Source organism: Thamnophis elegans, chromosome 4 (genome assembly GCF_009769535.1).
Source record: "Thamnophis elegans isolate rThaEle1 chromosome 4, rThaEle1.pri, whole genome shotgun sequence".
Taxonomy (NCBI): Eukaryota; Metazoa; Chordata; class Lepidosauria; order Squamata; family Colubridae; genus Thamnophis; species Thamnophis elegans.
This window is the reverse complement of record NC_045544.1, coordinates 63,992,744-64,004,941: the sequence shown is the minus strand read 5'-3', so window position 1 is coordinate 64,004,941 and position 12,198 is coordinate 63,992,744. Positions and strand designations below refer to the sequence as shown.

Sequence of the window (12,198 nt, the reverse complement as noted above, 5' to 3'; positions counted from 1 at the left end):
CCCATGCTGGGAGGGTGGAGTGCCCAGCTGGGCTGATCACCCTGAAATCATGTTTCCACAAAAATAAGCCCTAGTGCTTATTTTTGGATATCCATTTAGATATCTATATCTATCGTGTTTCTCAGAAAACGAGGGCTCCAAAAATACCCCCCCCCAAAATATAAGTCAGGTCTTATTTTCAGGGAACCATGATAGATATAGATGTCTTATAGTAGAAACTGAGTAGTAAGACAGTGTATAAGAATCTGTAATGTTTTGGGTTTGCAAGAATGAGGTGTGTGTTTATTCTTGGTAGTCAGTGAATATGCAGGGTAACAATGCTAAATGGCGATTATGGGGGTTGTAATTGACAACATCAGGAAGGCTTTCTCAGACGCTTCCTGGTGTTTTAAACTTCACTCATACAACAATGAAATAAAGTGTCCACCAGTTCCTGTGTATTATTTTCTTACCAGTATTTATTTCTTTGAGGAGATCTTTCCAATGAAATAATAAGATCCAGGGTTTCAATGGATGGATGCATTGTTTTGTTTTTCTATTGATGTTGTTTTAATTATTGGTTGGGAGCTGCCCAAAGTTTGATGTAAAAGATGGGTGGCTATATAAATGTTTTAAATAAAACATTTTTTTAAATAAATAAATAAAATTAGGAGAAGTATTTTCAAAACTGATGAACAAAACCTGCTCTAAAAATAATAGAAATGAACATTCTTTACTAGGAAAGCAAAGCACACAGTTGTGACTCCTCTCAAACTCAGTAGATCAAAAGTAAAAGTAAAAACTGAGGGTCAGAAAACTCTCAGAATTAAAATGGAGGAGAGATAAAGGAAGTAAATAAGGGGAAAATATACTAGCCGGTGATGTGAAACACAAAATTAAATACAAAAGAAAACAAAGGGGGAGGGAAGGGGTATGGGATTATTTATACTAGGCACACACCAGAAGTGGTTCTCCTCCAGATTCCTGCAGGCTGGTCTTGTTGAGTGTTAAATTGCAAGGGAAACAAGCTGATTTAGCAAAGTGCATCAGAAACATTGTCTCTTACAGCAGAGGGAAGAGTGTGGAAGAGTGTAAGCCAATCCTGATATATTTCAAAGAAGGCAGAAATATTGAGGAGTAAACAAGTGAAGCTAGGTGAAAGGGAAAGAATGAAGCAAGATGAAATGATGATTTCTTTTTTTAGAGTGGAGAAAAATATTTGCTTGTTTTAGTTGTACCTACTTGTTGCAGCCGAATGGAAGAGCATTGTATTAGAGAACATTACAACTTGTAATTGGAACAGCTTAAACTCTGTAGCAGAATAAGTGTTTGTAGAGACTTTGTCATTAGATCTTTTAAAATGTAAGACTATTTTTTTCCAAAATCATCCTAATAGTAAGCTAACTCTCTGGCAAAGAGTAATAACCTAACTCTCCAGCAGAATAAGTGTTTAGAGAGACATAGTCAATAACTATGTTTCTTCAATTTCATCCGAATAGTAAATATCCGAAATTGAAATACCTTCAGTTGTAGAAAAATGTTTTTCCTGTTTTTGTTTATATTTCGATATTTTGATTTGCACTGTAAATACAGGTTTTTAATCACTGCCTTTCTTTGACAGCTGAATATATACTGTATCTGTATATTCCACCACACATATTCCTCCCCCACCCCCCCCAAAAAAAAGACAGAAATGGCACACGTGAGAAAAAAGTTTATTGAGATTCTGGAAAAAGTCATGAAAGAAGGAGAGCAGATGACACCAGAGGAGATGCTGATTACTCATGAAGGAATTGTATACCCGACTGTCTTTTGCAACCCAGAGCAGTTCAAAGCTTTGGAAGCCTTCCAAGCCAGGAGTGACGATGTAGTTCTAGCAGCATATTGCAAATCTGGTGAGTTTGTTTGTTTGTTTGTTTTCTTATGCCTACAAAGGTGCCTCTGGGATTTTGATACATATTTTTAAAAGGACCTGCCCGATTAGATTTTACTTGAAAGAGTGATGAATTGATGAATCGTAGGGTAACAGCCTGGAATAAAATCAAAGGGTAAGGAAAACATCAGGAATAATATGAAAAAGATCTTTGCATATCCATAATTTTCCTGGTTTCTGCCATTACCTGAGCAATTTTGGGCCTCAATAATATCCATTTAATCTCTGAACTTGCACAGTGGAAAGTTACGTCATTACGTCTATGTAGTGTTAAACAGACTGCAAATTGATCAACTGAATATATGTCACCCTTGCTATTTATTGCTGACATTTTAGCTACAAAAGTTTAATGACACTAACAGTTCTAAACCTGCAGGTTCAATGGCTTTCATGTGGCTTTTGATCTTTTAGAATTCCAAAGAAAAACCCTGTTTGGAAAGGGCACGTTTTCATATATTTTATATTCTATAATGGGAAATTTTGGTCTGGTGCTGATTGGAAGCATTACACACAAAGATGTGTGTATGTGGGTGTGGGTGTGTGTCCGTGTCCAGATGGGTGAATGAGTGGGTGTATGTATGTATATACGTATGTATAAATATGGTGGGTAGACAGTATTTTATCCATAGCTTATTTTTATATAGAGGCTTATATATTTTTGGTGAGGAGTGTTGTGTAAAAGCACTACCTTATTTTTTTCAACACTCTTAATCTTTTAGTCTCCTGAGTATCAGTATATCTAATGAAATATATTGTCATATAAATGAGGACAATGTGTTGAAAACTTACCTTGGCCATGGACTATAATAATCAAATAATCAACAATCGTATAATAATCAAAGGCAAGTTTTTCCATATTACAATAAGGAAATAGGTTCCAAGAGGGCTTGCCATTTTGATGAGAAAAAAGTAGTCAAAGGGTTTTACTGTCAAGGTGTGTATTATTTTACTGCTTTTGCTTTGTCTAGCTTTTCCCCAAGGGATTCTATGTACAAATGGGATTACTGCTATTGCACTAAAAGTTAAAACTATTAATTCAGGTCAAGTTATCAAAATTTGCAAATGTCTTAATGTGGATTACCTATAGTACTTGAAATTGTTCACAAGCATACAAGGACTTGTGATCAAAGTGTATCACTATATTGAAAAATGAGAACGCAGTACTCTAACATCAGAAAGTCTGCTGTTACATAATGTTCTTAGAACTCATGGGATATGTGCATTTCATCAAAATATTCCTGAAATTAAATTTGGCAAGTTGTAATGCAACCTTTTCTAAAAATTATACTTTGACTGAGAGTGATGCAAGTGCAGGAAAAAGATTCTGGAAAAAAAGTTTTGAACAGATATGGACTTTGCACTTTGTTTCATCAGAATTTTAGTTCTGTTAGCAGCGAAGACAGTTTTTGAAGGCTCCATTATGTCCACATGCTTTCTGTCATGACTAAGAGCTGCTTTCAGAAATAGCTTCCTCTCTGAAGTTGTTGAGATCTTTGCCAAAATGATTAGGCTGCTAAAGTTGAACTTTCCTTGTTGAATATATAATGTCACTGAATGCTCATCACTTTCATTCCAGAGAAGTAGGAAACACAGTATCTGAAAAAAGTTATACTGGGTGTCTAATACTATTATATTTTTAACAATTTATTTTTAAAATATATTTTGGCAAGTTTGTTACATCCTAGCACCATGATGGCAAACATATGGCACAAGTGCCAGAGGTGGTATGCAGAGTCCTCTCGGCTGGCACTTGTGCCATCTCCCTAGGTCAGATCTCCTGGCGTTTTTTTCATGAGTTTCTGTTTCCCTGCAAATGGTGAAACAGAAGCTCCTGAAAGAAAAAGATCTTACCACTTGCCCCCTCCCTCACTGTTATATGTTCACTGGAATGGAACTCAATCACTAAACAAGGAGTTTAATTACAAGAAATTGTGATCTTGTGGTGCCTATGCTGTAAGATTAGTGCTGAGCACAGTTTAAAGGTTTTGCACAATTTCAAAATTAAAAAACCCTTAATTTTTTTACATGACTTGGGCCTAAGAGGGAAGACCTCTCCCAGTGTAGATCTGACCAGGTGTTAAGAATAAAGAAAGAAGCCTATCTGACAAATAGAAAGATGCGATGTGGGTCCTGGGCTATAAAATACATGCTGAGAATTGTGTCCAGTTCCTACACTTTTTTCACAGCCTTTCAATTGTAAATTGATTGGTATTACTTTTATGTTTTTAATATACAAGTATATACGGTACTATAAATGGATTTAATTTTGTCCCCCTCCCCCAGGTACCAACTGGGTTGGCCAGATTGTTACTGATTTAGTAATAACATCTGCAAAGAAATATGAACCAGAGAAGTTGGATGAAAAACTTCTCCTAGCGGAATTTCCATGTCTCGAAATAGGAGATACTGAAAAGTATAAGGTTAGTATTAATTATGCAGAAATCAACTACTCAATGGTGGTAAATTTTCATCAGACCATATTTTAAAACAGCAATAGAGGTAAATTATTGAGTATTTTTTTAGGGTGTCCCCAGAATAAAATTAGTCAGTCAGACTATGTTTGATCAGAGACATCTGGGTTGATTCTGCATGAGTCAGTCTTTGAAGAGGTAAAATTGGCCTTGGTTGATACATTAACCAATCCAATGACCAGTAAGTGTGTTACTCTTGATTGTAGAATTCAGTGGGAAAACTTGTGATTTGCATATTTGAAATGTGTGTTATTAATCTAGTCTAGTCTAGTCTGCTAGTCTAGTCTAATCCATGATCCATGATCACATTTACCTAGATTTTTTTTCCTCTTGCAAAACCAGGGGTGATTTTTGAGTTCAATAAACTTATTTCCAAGCAATTTCTGATTTTATGATTGTGGGATGGCGGAGAGTAAAGGGAAATGCTAACATAACTTTTGTGACTTTGAAAGCTTTAATTTAAAGAGTGTCCAAGAGTTATTCAAACCAAATTGTCCAATCTGGTGTTTCTCATGCTGGTTGGGGAATTCTGGGAGTTCATTATTGATTGATTGATTGATTGATTGATTGATTTTATTATTTATTGAAGAGGATGGATACTTATCCTTCCAGGAGAGTGATGTTTACTCATCTCCGTCCTGATAGATTCCCACCATCAATTTTCCAGAACAAAGCCAAAGTAAGTAGCCGATTTAATGCCCTAAAATTGTAACAATCTTGATAAAATTCAACAAGCACTTCTACCAGGATATGGATAAAGTCAGCCTTGAACAATAAAAAATATGAAGAAAAGATAAGCAAGAACATGCTAAGTATAATAATCAATATGTACCATACAAATGGATGACTGGGTAGTAAATAGCTGTGTTTACTACAGCTATCTGTTGATATGTCTTTTAAATTTGGATAAATGTAATTACTGCAGTGCAACTTAATTGCATCTTCAGGATATGACTGTTTTCAAATTAAAGCTCTGCCCATCGGGCTAAATAAGATATAAAGCCAGTTTGGTGACTTTGGACCAGTCACTCCCTCTCAGCCTAAGAAGATGGCAAGGACAAGCTATTTTCAAAAACTTCCCCCTAACCTGGCAATGTATTGTCTCAATAAGACATTCTGTTCAGTGGTGGGATTCAAAAAATTTTACTACCAGTTTTGTGGGCATGGCATGGCTTGGTGGGTGTAGCAGGGGAAGGATAGTGTAAATATCCATTACCTCCTGATCAGCTGGCACTCAGGAGGCAGAGAATAAATGGGGGCGAGGCCAGTCAGAGGTGGTAACTACCGGTTCTCTGAACTACTCAAAATTTCTGCCACCGGTTCTCCAGAACTGATTATAACCTGCTGAATATCTGTTAGGATTCTGTTTCCTAACATCTTTGCATTAATATACAGTAAGATACCACTGACTGAATGTGATTCAGGTATTCACACAGGCAAGTGTATATAAGATTTCAGTCATCAAAAGTAGCTGAGGATAATTTTCAGAGAATCTGGTGCATTTTAGAGATATAATCTATGCTTTCTCATTTGATATTCTAATGTTTTTTTGGTTTTTAGGTACTGATGCTGGTTCGAAATCCAAAAGATGTTCTTGCATCTTTTTTCCATTTTTCAAACAACTTCAGTCCTTATCCTCCCTATGATACATTTGAAGAGTTCTTCTGAGCTTTAATGATAGGAAAAAGTAGAATTTCTATTCATTTCAATTGTTTAATGTCTGTAAATATGAAGAACATAGTAGCTGTCTATCTTGGTCATTTTTTTTATTGATTAGTGTATGCTTTGTTCAAGCAGAGACACTTCAAATTAGAGTTCAGATTCTCAGCTTGTTTCAATAAATTATAGTTAATCCTATGAACAGATTCCTTTTCTGATAGAGGAACAAATAATATTATTTGAAAAGAGAAGCAAATATTTCTCATTGCCTCAATCCAGTCTACTTCCCAGGGTTGTTATTGTAGGAAAAAAGAAGGTATGTTATATATGCGGCCTTGAGCTTCTGCACAAAAGGCAGAATATAAATCCAACAAATAAATCAATAGAATAGCAGAAAAATATATTAATTAATTAATTAATTAATTAACTCACTCACTCACTCACTCACTGTGTATGCTGGCTCTTTTCCATTTGAGAGGCCCAGAGAAGTACATGAGCCATGGTGATGCAGTGGTTAACGCACTGCTCACTGCCAGCAGTTCGATCCTGACCAGCTCAAGGTTGACTCAGCCCTTCCATCCTTCTGAGGTCAGTAAAATGAGAAACCAGATTGTTGGGGGAAATATGCTGACTCTGGAAACCACTTAGAGAGTGTTGTAAAGCACTGTGAACCAATATATAAGTCTAAGTGCTATTGCTACTACTATTTCCAAAATTGTAATTCAGTTTTTCAAGGTATTTCATTCTAACTCTGGCAGCTAGTGTAATTTCATATAAGGCCAGAGTATTGACGAAATGAAAAAAGAAAGATACATATTTATTATTTTGGCTTAAATCTAGTTACCAATATTTAGCAAAAAGAAATCTATTACATCTCAAGATGTAATAGATGGAAGGTTTTGAATAATAATGATCATATCAATTTTCCATTTAATTTATATTGCTTATATATGCTTGTTTATGCTCAGATTATAAACCGTGTCAGAACTGCATCTATGTAAAACTATAATTTCTTAATTTCCTAAATGTGGTATGATCACAAAATTAAACACTACCAATGATGTTAATTTGTATGTGATTTTCATATATAAATTGATTACTAACTAACAAACAACATACCTGACATAATTAAAAAGAATAGAGTAATTTTTCTAGAGAATAGCAATATTCACAGACATTAGAACTAAGGAAAAAGGATTGGAAGAAGATAAACTCTATAGACATGATATTCAGAGATCAGCTGAAATTTTCAATGTGTCGTATACATATTATGTCTGTTATCAGTCTTGTTCTGACGTTATCTTAATTTTTTTTTTGAAATTTCAATAGTGCCCTGGGGATCCTATATAGAGTATCTTTGTACATGGAACAAGTATATTGATAAAGAAAATGTCCTGCCAATAACATATGAAGAGATAAAAGAGGTACAGTTCAGATATATGGGTTCTTATATTCATAAACAGCAAGGAATGGAAAGACTTAGAGAAAGAATGATGTGAGTTTCAAGGTGGAGTAGGAATTTAAGACCATATCTTTCTGGAACAAATCAGATCAGAATTCTAATCACTGCTAGCTGTGCAGAATCCATTCCAGACAACAATGAAGCTTTTTCCAACATTTCTACCAGAGTACAAGGCACATGCCAAAATATTCTACACTTTCCTTAAATGCATTCTAAAGAAACAGTTAAAAAGACCAACTAACTGAAGCTCTTTTACTGGCCTCCTACTCTTATTACCAAAATAACCAGGAAAAAAGATAGATGACCAATGACTTCCAGGTTTCCTGACAGAAATTCATGAAGTTTATAATTAAGAAAGACCCATGATCCTCCAGCACATATGATTTTCAGTTTAAGGAAACTCTGTGTTTGTTTATTGATTCTTACCCCCCCCCCCCGACAATTAATTTACCCCTTTTTGCTCTGGGGAAGAAGTAGAAATAACAATGCCAACCAGCCAACCACAGCATAAACCAACATCCATCAACATAAGATGGGATCAAACTGAGCATGGGGAAATCATATTTGCTCCCTGAAATTTTTTGTGTGTGTATATTTATACATATATTTATATATTCATGTAAAGCTTTCATTTATATACTCGGCATGGAAAATGTAGAATATAGCCTTAGCATCTAGAATGAGAAAAATAGAGGGAACTTTAGACAACGAAAGTGATGCAAATATATTGCATCATTCCCTTCCCAAAGTTGGTCAGATCTCTTTCTTAGAAATGGGACATAAAATAAATGAGAGGGGTTTTTTCTCAAATTGTTCCCTTTTTCAGAACCCAGCTTTAGGAGCCAAAAAGATTTCCACTTTTCTTGAACTGAACTTAAATGAGGAAGACTTTCAGGGTGTTGCAGAAAGGAGCACATTCAAGGCGATGAAAGAAAAATCTAAAACAACCCATGGAGAATTTGGTGAAGTTCTTTTCCAAAAAGGTAACTTTTAAAAATCCATAATGTTGCACTTGTTACATCCTGCAGGCTAATGGTAAATATGACATCTTATTTTAGAGAGAGTTAATTATTCATCCCTATTCCACAGATTTGGAGAAATGATATGAAATTCTAACTAATTTGCTTTTGAGCATTTGCATTTTTTTTAAAAAAAAAGAATCATGAATTTAGCCACCATCATAAAATGCATGATCTAATCTATTAATGTAAAGGAGAACTATGCTTTGTTTAGAATATAGAAAAAAGAAATATAATGTTATTATTTTTAAATGGAAGTGGACATAAAATGAGAGAAGCATAATAATTACATATCTGGTTAGCCATTCTAGAGTTTAATCTGTCTGTAATGATTTGATGATGAATAAACTCCCAACCTCAAAATCCTATGTCCATAATCATTCTTTTTTTAAAGAGGGAGACAAGTAATAGTTGTACAATGCTTACTGCATTTCTGAATAATATTGGATAATTACTGTATATATTTTTAACTACAGAAAAGTGCCAAAGATTAAAAAAAATACTTTTAAAATCAAATTTATACTATCTGTCTTAATCTGCTGTTCCTGCTAATTCACTGATGTTTATATAGAGGGACATATTCATTCATTCATTCAATCATTCATATATTCATCCATTCATTCATTTTCTATAGTTTCCCAACTCAACCAAGCTGTTAAATTGGTGACTTCACCATTTCTAAAACTATAAGTAAAACAACTTAAAACATTAAAACATCCACAAATAAATAAGTACAAACAACAGCCGTTTCCACCTTCTTATAAATTGACAGTATATATTTGCAATGGATTATGCACTCTGAGCTGTGCAGCTATATATAAAATGCATGGATGGATGGATGGATGGAAATATACCCAGAAAAGCAGATATGAAGCATTTGCAAAAGAGCATTTGTAAAACATCTAATTATTATTTATTTCTCTCAGTATTCAGTAGTATTGCAGGCCTTAGTTTAGGCAAATACTTATTGACATTGCAAGATGTATGGTTTTCATATAAAAAAAGGAAAATAATTATTTGTTTTCAGGTGGCATAAGTGACTGGAAAACACTTTTTAGTGAAGCAAACAACAAGGAGATGGACACCGTATTTAAAGAGCGCTTAGAAGGAACTAAAGTGGGAAAATTGATAAACTATGATCGTTACTACAAGATATGAAGATCAAGGAAAAAAGCTATCCATTCTAAAATGACTCCATTCTCAGAAACAAGGCATTCCATTTACTTGTAATAAATTTATGATTTATATGTAATCTCTGCATGAAAGGGAAATGGAAATTATTTCAAGAGTTTTCTGACAACAGTTCTATAAATTTCTAATCTATAAATGGCTAAAATTGTATTACTTAATCCTGCTAATAGCATATTCATTTCTATTCAGAGTTATGACAAAATATTTTAGAAATATAAGACAACTGAATAGATGTTAGAAAGAAATCTAAAATGTGACCTTTTATTGTATAGAAATCAACAAGCTCTTAATCACACCAATTATTCAAGCATATGTTTCTGTGTGTTTATTCCTAAACACACATATACACAAATTTTCATACATACTATTAAATACTGAAATCAATTCAAAATGTAATTATGTATTGTTCATTGACATCTTAATCATAAATCCTAACAGAAAATTAATTGATTGGCTACTGCCAATCTGAATGATTGCTAGTAACAGGAAATTACATACCAACACAGGTAGAGAGAAAAGAAGGGAAGCCACCAGGTAGTCACAAATGATAACAATGTGATGTTGCACATAACAATTACGCAGAAGTCATTTAACAGTGGCAATGAGAATTGCCGCAACTGCTATCATAATCCACCTGCATGATAACACATTTACAACTTTGTCTAATCTCGTTGCTGATCCCAATTACTGTACTTAAGCAAGGACTATTGTACAAAGGTTTGATCTAAACACCCAAATAAAGTTTACTGAACCTAAATATGTCAAATGCATATAAGAGTGTTGGAAGTAATATCCTTCTGAGTTCAGTTCCAAGTGGGAAAAAAGACACTGGAAACATGGAGACTGCTTGGAAAGATGGTTTAATAGTGGACAGGATCGCATGGCTTGAGTTCCTGAACAGAAAAGGGGGATCACATGCTTCAAGATGTTGGGTGAAGAAGAAAAAAGGCAGAGATCCTGAAAGTCCCTGCTTTTATGCCCTCTTTGAACCTGAGCTTGTATTCTGATGGGGCCATGCCGGAGCAACTCTGTGCTTTGAGTCCAAGCTTGGTTGCCTTGCTGGCTGATGTAATTGCCTTGTGGTGAGTCTCTGTGGAATACTAATCATACCTTTGTTATGTAGAATAGACAAACTCAGGCTTTAATAGGTCATTGACAAAGGCTATTAAGAGTAAGTCTGTTTCCTGCCTAAAACCATGTTTTTCTATTTCTTATCCATGGAAATACAATATTCTGCCTTTAATATTTCCCAGGATATTTCATTCTTCTAGGAGATGGGTGGGTGCTAGTTTCCTACAAGAGTTTAATTTTTCTGTGGACAGCTGACTGTTGCAGAAGGAAAATAAATATGAATTAACAGATTAACAAAGTTGGAAGAGAATTTATAAGTCATCTAGTCCAACCTCCAGCCCAAGCAGGAGACCCTACACCATTTCTGACAAAAGGCAATCCAGTCTCTTTTTGAAAGCTTCCAGTGATGAAGCTGCCACAACTTCTAAAGGGAATTGGTCAATTGTTTTCACACAATTGTTTTATTTCTAGGCTGAATTTCTCAATGGAGCCCAAAATTGCTATTGCTAAGCAAGGCAGTTGTTAAATGAAATTTGCACCATTTTGCAGTCTTTCTTGCCACAATTAAATGAATCTGGCTTCCTCATTGATTTCACACATCAGAAAGTTGTAAAAGGTGATGACATGACTCAAGACACTGCAACCATCATGAATACATTCCAGTAGCCAAGTATTCAAATTTTGATCACATGACCATGGGGATGTCATAATTGTCATAAGTGTGAAAAACGGTTAGAATTCACTTTTTCAGTGCAAGCAGTCACTAAGTGAATGGTTGTAAATCAAGGACTACCTATTTTTCACTTGAGCTTAAATTTCCTAAAATAAAGCTTTAATTGTTTTGTTCCTTTCTAGTTACAGCTGTTAATCATTAACCTATACAAAGAAGACTTTGCAGCTATAAAAGTCAAGCATAATTGCAAGTATGGCAACTTTCTTTGTTCTGTTCCACTCGTCCTTTCTAACTGTTCCTACTAATAGAAAGACAGGCTGGTGATAACCTTAACCTCAAAAGGAAGATGCCCGAAGGATTTGTGACCAAAAGATTCTTCTATTGTCCCAATTCCAAATCCAATTGATCTAAACATCTAATCATTTCAATGACATGATCCCATTCTCCAATCATCTGATTATTTATTATTCCTAAATGTACAAACAAAACTCTTTAAAGATATGTGGAATATTTTTGACTGTGCTCTGAATTATGCCTTCTCTGCATGCCCCTCTTTCTGAAGGAACAGGGGCCCTTCGCTCATCCAGGTGCATACTTAGAAAACTTTTTATTTTGTCTTTTCATGCTTCTCAAGCAGTTGTCCTTAAACTCTTCTCCAAGGTTATTTCAGCACCATGGCAGGCAATCTTCCCAGTCTGTCTCTAAAATAATGTTCAGTGAGTTCACTTTTATTTGAGTGT

The 12,198-nt window shown here is 34.7% G+C and overlaps 1 pseudogene; it reads left to right on the top strand.

Annotated features, from left to right (window-relative positions):
- The first annotated feature begins 944 nt into the window (after positions 1-944).
- Positions 945-10,471, top strand: LOC116507916 (annotated as a pseudogene).
- Positions 10,472-12,198: the final 1,727 nt, after the last annotated feature.